Genomic DNA, 8,279 nt, shown 5'->3' with positions numbered 1-8,279 from the left:
CTATTCGTTTTTGGGGTGTTGAGTTTTAAAAGTTCTTTATATATTTTGGATACTAATCCCTTATTGGCTATGTCATTTGCAAATATCTTCTTCCATTCTGTAGGTTGTCTTTCAATTTTGTTGATTGCTTTCTTTACTGTGCAGAAGCTTTTTATTTTGATGTAGGCCCAATAGTTTCTTTTTGCTTTTGTTTCCCTTGCCTCAGGAGACCTATCTAGAAAGAAGTTGCTATGGCTGATGTCAAAGAAGTTACTGCCTGTGCTCTCCTCTAGGAATTTTATGATTTTAGGTCTTAAATTTAGGTCTTTAGTCCATTTTGAGTTTATTTTTATGTATGGTGTAAGATAGTGGTCCAGGTTCATTCTTTTGCATGTAGCTTTCCAGTTTTCCCAGCATCATTTCTACTATTCGATTCTAAATTGTTTCTATTGCTTCATATAAATCTCCTCCATCTCCATGTGTGAATGGTTATTTTGTGGAAAGGGGATCAAGATCTCCCATGCTTGCGTTAAAGCCAGGGTGGAAAGAAAGGAACAGACATAAGATACAGCGCAGAGAGCAAGAACTCAGGAGGGGCAGAACGTTGGTGCCAGGGCGGAACAAGATCATGTGGATCCCTTACTAATTCACAGAAATTTGGAAGAGGGCTCTAGCTTTTGAATCATCCAGACAGTTCAAACAAACCTTATCTGGATATGAAGGGGCTGGGAGACCCCAACTGGGTTTCATCTGTGAAATAGTTTCACAGAAGTGTGGTGGACTTCTCTGACCCTCCTCTTCACTTTAGCCCACTCAGTTCTTAGTCTCTTATCCAAACAAACATGTAGGTGCCAAACCCCTGGCATTCCCCCTTGTCTCTTTCTATTAACACTGTATCCCCTGGCCTTTTCCTCTGACCTTGAAGAGGCCGTAAAATCAGCATTATTCTCCCAAATATTCCTCAAAGATGGGCCTGTTTAGGAGCTTTCTCCCCTCAAACTCATCCCAGGAATCTTCTTCCTTTTACTCTGGGTGCTCCCCCCACACACACAGGCACACACGGACACACGTGTGTGTGCACACACGCACACACACACCCATGCACACACACACACACACACTCCTCCTGGTTCACAGCCATACTGCCCGATGCTTCTCTCTTATATGAGAAAAAAGGTAACAAGAAGAAAGGAACGAGTCTGTGTATCGGGTATATTTTCTGAATTTCCATTCTGCATCCCCAACATCTGTCTGCTAATTTATCAAGAGGGGCGGTGAGAGTTTAGGAATGATGGACAGTCCTCTGAGGGAGCGATGCCAGAAGCATGATGAGCAGAAATGCTGAACAAGATGCTGGCTGGAGGGGAAATCAATCTCCCAGGCCGATTAGTTTGGGTGAGCGCCAAGAGAGGCAGAAACTTGTTCCAGCCACAGTCATCTTTCTTGCTACCTTTTCTTCTAGATCCTAGAATAAAATCAGGTACGCTAACCGGTCTGAGCATACCATGGCAGTGTCTCAACACAGATGACTATTATTAAAAAATGCATGTGATTCATCTCCCCAGGTGGCCTGGAAGATATGTTAGGACACGGGCTGTGACCTTTCTTCTGTTATTCATGGACTAACCAGCACAACGCTGGGCCCCAAAGGTCATCAGCCAACTTGCTCAAGTGAATTGGCTTCGAAGTAGAAATGAAAGGACCTTTCATTTTTTAAAACGGAGACTTTGTCTAATCTGTCAGCCGAGAAATGAAAGCCAGATGAGTCCGGTTTATTATGGTGCATGGAAAATAAGATAGCCAACTACAGACGGGGAAGCCCACAGCGAATTTTAGAAGAGGGGTTTCTGTAAAACATTAGAAATATGATTCTCACACAGACGCGGAGTCAAAGATTTATTCAATTCATTAGTGAGGGAACCAGCAGGATGCCAAGGCCAAATCAAGGGAGAATAGGAGAGATTCTTTTCTATGATCACTGAAAGAAAGAATGTTAGATAAAACTAGTTAACATCCTAGCAGGGATAAGATCAGACCCTTTGGGGGTTATGTTTGCTATTGGATGGATTTCATCTGCATTTCTACTGAATAAACGTCATCTGCAACTCTGGGTGTTCTCCAGGTAACATCTAAGTTCCCAGAGTCCTGGCTTTCAGCATTAGCAATTAGTAAATCCCAGTTCCTCCCTGGCACAGTGGGTGATACTCAGGTGGGCTTGTGAGACAATGGGTTGGCATGACATCAAAGGGCACACACAGTAATTCTGGTCTTATTTCCAAGTTTTGAATGTTTTTCTCTTTCTTTTCTTTTCTTTCTTTCTTCCTTTTCTTTTCTTTCTTTCTTTTTTTTTTTTTTAAGATTTTGTTTATTTATTTGACAGGAAGAAAGAACATAAGCAAGGGAAGTGGCAGGGAGAGACACAGACTCCCCGCTGAGCAGGGAGCCCGACTCGGGGCTCAATCCTAGGACAAGGTGCCCCTTGGATGATTTTTCTTAAGACACGGCTTCACTCTTTTTGAGCCACTATTTGCGGGTAACCAAGTCGCCATGCAGGATGATGTGTAAGACCAGCAGAGGGCTGTCAGAAGTTCTCTCATCCAAACCACACACCCCGCTTGCTTTTCCTCCCTGCTCTACTTCGCCATCTTGAACCTTCCTCCACGTACTTGAGTTGCGGGGCAACAACCACCTGCATGGAATGGATGGATTTACCTTTCTGACTTATTTTAAGCCCTAGATTTACAAGCCAGTATTTCCTAGCGTGAACGCAAATCATAGTTGTTAAGCAAGCATTTGTTTTCTTTTTGTGTTGTCCCTCAGAAACCAAAAGCTATTTCTCTGGACCCCACTCAAGTTCAGGTTGGCTGTGCCAAAGCCATCCACGATGGCGGCTGTATTCATGGGCTGGCGATGTCTGACAGGGAGGGAATTGCTTGCTGAATGACTTGGAGCACATCCCTGCCCTACTGAACCAGGGTTAATAAACTCAGCAATAGAGCTTTGGAGGCTTAACTGTCCACCTTTGGGGGTTTGGCTGGGGACGAGCCCAGACTCGCCTTGGTGGCACTCTCAAACTGGCAGAGGCGGGGAGAAGATTGGCACTTGTCAATGCTACCTGCTGTTCCAGCTGGGGATGAAAAACAAACAAACAAGCAAACAACATTTCTGTTGTTGAGCCCCATTTGCTACTGGGAGCCCTCCAGCCCCCTCGGAGTCCTCTCTGCTGGTTCCAGGGGACCCCAACGAGCATTTCGGGTGGGTGTGTAGCATAGTCTTCTGACTTTTCACTCGCATCTGCTGTTTATCTCCAGTCCTGCCCCAGCTTGCTGGGCTGGGTTCATTAGAAAGGTCCCACATGCCCGAGCAGTCCTCTGGAGCAACCACAGAACACCATGCATTGTGCCAAAGCCACCAGCACCAGGGCCACAAGTCCCCCGTGCTGTCTTAGACCGTGGATGCCCCTGCTGCACTCACTGAGTCTTCACTCTTTCCTGATTGCAGCCCTCCCTCTCTAGGACTCAGGCACTTACTGCCTGGAGGGAGGACCGCCTGCATTTCTCGGCTCCTCTCCCGTGACCCCAGATCTATGCCACTCTACCCTTTGCTCCTTAAGTGAACTCTTTCCTGAAGGCCCACAGGAACAGCCCCTTAGGAGGCCCATGTTGTGATTCTCCAAACGTGCCCCAGGATGCCTGAATGCAAGAGGAACAAAGCTTAGGTCCCAGCTGAGACCCTGCCCCTCCTTCAAAGGGACATACATGGAAAAACAGGACGTTGCCTATCATCTCTGACAGGGAGCTCACGAAGATGGATCTGGCAAAGCAGAGGATCCCAGGAGATGGTTTCCTGGCTCTTCTGAATCAAATCTTCAGACTGAGCTTTTGTTATTCAGGTGAAGAAAGGATGGTATTCAAGAAGAGAAGCAGGACAGTGAGGACTTACTGTACCATCTCAGCTGTATCATTCATGAGCCTGGGCAAGTCACTTCCTCTTCCTGGCCTCACTTACCTTACATATAAAATCAGAGTGGTGCTCTCTCTAGATCAGAGGTCAGCAAACCTCTTCTGTCAAGGGCCAGAGAGTGAATATTTTAGGCTCTGTGGGGTCATATGGTCTGTGTCACAACTACTCAGCTCTACCGTCGTAGCATGGAAGCAGCTATAGAAAATACATTGCTGTGTTTCTGTAAAGCTTGATTTATAAAAATAGGCAGTGGACTGAATTTGGCCCATAAACCATAGTTTGTGACCCCAGGTCTAGATGATCTCCAAAGTCCCATAAAGTCTCAATAATTTTCTTAGGTTAGAAGTGAATTTCTTTGATAGTACACATACAGTACCTTTAAATAGAAAATCCCAAATATTATAACACTGGTAGTTAAGTCATTATTTTAGATGATACACTTCTTCTCTCTTCTCCAGTGATATATTTAGCTTCAGCATCTACGGAGGGCCTAGAATATGCCATGACAATACTCATGACTAAATCATATACCTCAGGTCATTCACGGTGTAGTGAAAGAGGCATGCAAATAATGACATAATTACAAAAACATTACAATAACTGCTATGATCGTACCATAATCAATTATTAAGATTTAAGTCCCATTACATCCCCATTTCAAGTGCAAGAGAGCACCAGGGTCAAGGACATTGCGGGGTAACATGTGTAGGCTATACAGAACACTGGGCGAGCCATCGGAAAGTGCATTTCTATGAGGAGTGATGGCTGTGACCCCTCAGAGAAGTTCTGACTCAGACCGGGGCTGGTCCACGGAGCAATGCTGTGACAGAGTGCACTTGAGGATGGAGGGGTGGCCATTTTTTATAAAGTCAGATTTTTGTTCCCATGCAAAGAAGTGAGGAGTAGCTTGTGGAGCAGAACTGGTGAAGAGAGCGTTGGTTCTGGAACGTGGCACAGGACATTCCATGTGAACGGGAAAGGCCAGGGAGAGCCGTGTTGTAACATTCACACGCATGGCCCCAAGCTCCACAAAGCTTTGTATTTCTTGTTAGATTACTTTTTTTAGGAGGATGAGGAGATTGGTAGAGGAGATACTTTACCACCAGCAAGTCCTTATGCCTAGCTTCTGGTCTTTGACATATTTATTTCTAAAATGTCATCATGTCTTGATATACCCTTTCCATAAAACCTACAGTAAACACGAAGTCCTTTTGACCATATGGCTAGTGGATGGAGAGGATTTTCTCAGTCAAATTTCGAATAGCTACATGGATGCAGTTAATTCAAAACACTCTCAACCCATTTCTAGTTGATTTGGGACATAGTACAGTTTTGCAAGAGTAAATTTTTATTTTTCTTATTTTGTGGAATCACAGAAGCTTGGGATTTTACCAGGCCCCTTCATTTTACAGATGCTATGAAAGGAAAGTTTAGAAAAGAGACATTAAGAACTTACTTAAGGTTACATAGTTCATGGGAGAACGCAAATTAGAACCGAGGTCTTCTGATGCCGAAGTTAGAGCTCTATGAGCCGCAGTAAGGACTACCTTTTACATTGTGGTTCAGTGTGTGTGCAAAAGCACACCTACAATCACAAACTGGCGTTTTCTGTTCTTTACTCTTCTATTGAATTATAGCCGTTTGAAGTGCTGGTCATGGCCCATTCAATTGACTTCACAATCCACTACAGATTCCAGCCCACCTCAGTTTGTGATACACACTGCTTTAAGGGGACAGTGTTACTCATCTGCCTTCATAACCATACACCAAATGGACAGAAATGCTTTCTTACAACAGTGTGAACAAATATTTCCCTTTGAAAGATTACATTTCTGTGCCACTTTTCATGAAAGAATTTGTAGCTATTTATTTGGTTTTCTTGGGCAAAAGAAAACAATTTAAATATGCATTAGGGGAGTTACAGATCTGTCAAATATTTTCAAACCATGTTCAGAACTCACTTTCTCCATGAATTCTTTCTAGTCTCAACTCATCGAGCTCTGAGCCTCTCAATGCTGATATGCATTTTTGCAATATATTCCATTGCTAATCATAAACCTCATCCTTACCCCTTTCCTTCTCGGAAAATAGGGAAAACATTCTTTTTTTTTTTTTAAAGATTTTACTTATTTATTTGACAGATGCAGATCACAAGTAGGCAGAGAAGCAGGAGGAGAGAGAGGATGAAGCAGACTCCCCGTGGAGCAGAGAGCCAGATGTGGGGCTCCATCCCAGGACCCTGGGATCATGACCTGAGCCAAAGGCAGAGGCTTTAACCCACTGAGCCACCCAGGCACCCCAGGAAAAAAATTCTTATTGGTACCTGGGGGACTCTTGCCATGATAGTCCCAAATCTAGGAGTGGGGATGGAAGCTCCTATGTATGGTGTAGAATGACATGTTACCCATACAGATCAAAATTCTGTTTATCTGAATGCTAAAAATAGGATTGCAACCAAAATGTCAAAATCAAGCTGCTCCAGAATGGGACCCAGGCTTTTAAAAAAATATACATAATTAGATTTCCAGTGCAATTTTAGAAACTCTTCAGCCCTGAACAGCACAGCCCCAGCTGGATTCAGCCTCCTGCTAGCCCTCCACCACAAAACACCCTTCAGAGTCCTTCACTCCCAGCAAGGATACCTTTGAAATTCATTTTGTGTTCTTAGCCACTGGGGCTGCAAGAGGTCATAGCTAGGGGCAAGGAGCAGAAGGAAGAAGCACAAGAAGCAAAAGGTTTTTTTTTAAAAAAAATCCTTGTACTGGAGACTCAGGCTACAAATTGAGGAATCACAGCCCGAGACTGAGACCGTGGGTGGACTCACTGAAGATCTTAAAAAATGGCCCTCGGGCCTGATCTGTCTCCTTTCCCTGCTTCAACGGCTCCTTCCTAGCGGGGTTTCCATTTCCTCCTCTACCAAATGGCAGCAGCAAGATAGAAGGGAGCCAGGAAGGCAGAGGCCAAACGCTCTTCTCAGGGGCTGCCCCAGCCTTGCTCTGACAACTGAGCTGATGGGAAAATGGCTCCTAATTAAATCACTTCATAAAAAAGAGACCGTTTTCCATCTGAATGCTCACTGCAGTTCTCATGTTGGGTAATTTGTTGTTCTAATAAGCCAGAGAGGTTGAATTCCAAGGCTGCAGCGGCTGATAGTCCACAGAAACAAGGACCATGTTTTGTCAATGCCTTCACCCTGGGGAGGGTACTGAGCGAGGCAAACTGATAAATGACAGTTCCTTATACGAAAGCTGCTCACTCGAGACCTGGGGGCTGAGATTTGTGTTTCCCAGTCTGTAGGTTCAGGATCATTCGATACCACTAAGGCAGAAAAAAACAAAAACAAAAACAAGGAAATCTCCTTTGCCATTTGGTAACTGAAAAATAAGCAAGAGAAGGAAGGGAAGAAGAGAGAGTTTCCTTTTTGCAGATCTGGTTGTGATGGGGAAGGAGGGTGCTCTTTCCATCCCGTTGGGACAGAAGGGTGGAGTTTCTCCACCTTCATTCAGCTCCATGATTTAGAACAGTTGGAGGGGCAAAGCCGCCCATTTTGAGACTGTGGGCTCTTGAAGGTACACCGAGTGTCTGTTCCAGTTCTAACACTTCCCAGCTAAGTGACCTTGGACAAATTGTGGCAACATGTTTAAGCCTCATTTTTCTCACCTGTCAAAAGACAGTAAGAATACCTACTTCTTGGGGTGCTGGTGAAGAGTAAAGATCTTCTATGTAGAGTGCGTAGTGTCTGGCAATAGAAAACACTCACGAAACAGTAAAGAGAGAGAGAGGAAGAGAGAAAGTATTTTCCACTTTACAGATGAGGAAACAGAGGATTGAAGAGATTAAGTAGCTTGACCAAGGTCATCAAACCAGTGAATGGTAAGGTCAGGAGTCTGTTTGACCCTAAATCCAGCAAAGCAGTTCCATTGTTGGTACAGATGGAAGCAAGTATTTAAATGCATACAATTTTGTGGCCCTTAGCTGGCTAAGTTGGTTAAGTGTCCCACTCTTGATTTCAGCGTGGGTCATGGTCTCAGGGCCTTGGAGTTGAGCCCCATTTTAGTCTCCGTGCTCAGTGGGGAGTCTGCTTGAGATCCCATGTGCATTCTTTCTTTCTCAAATATATAAATAAATCTTTAAAGAAAAAAAATGCAGGGGCGCATCTGCCTTTGGCTCAGATCATGATCCCACAGTCCTGGGATCGAGCCCCACTTCGGGCTCTCTGCCCAGCAGGGAGCCTGCTTCTCCAACTCCCTCTGCCTGTCTCTCTGCCTACTTGTGATCTCTGTCTGTCAAATAAATAAAATCTTCCAAAAAAAAAAAAAAAAGAATGCATACAATTT

This window comes from Mustela nigripes, chromosome 10 (assembly GCF_022355385.1).
Source record: "Mustela nigripes isolate SB6536 chromosome 10, MUSNIG.SB6536, whole genome shotgun sequence".
In the NCBI taxonomy this organism is placed as follows: domain Eukaryota; kingdom Metazoa; phylum Chordata; class Mammalia; order Carnivora; family Mustelidae; genus Mustela; species Mustela nigripes.
Note: the sequence above shows the minus strand (reverse complement) of the source record.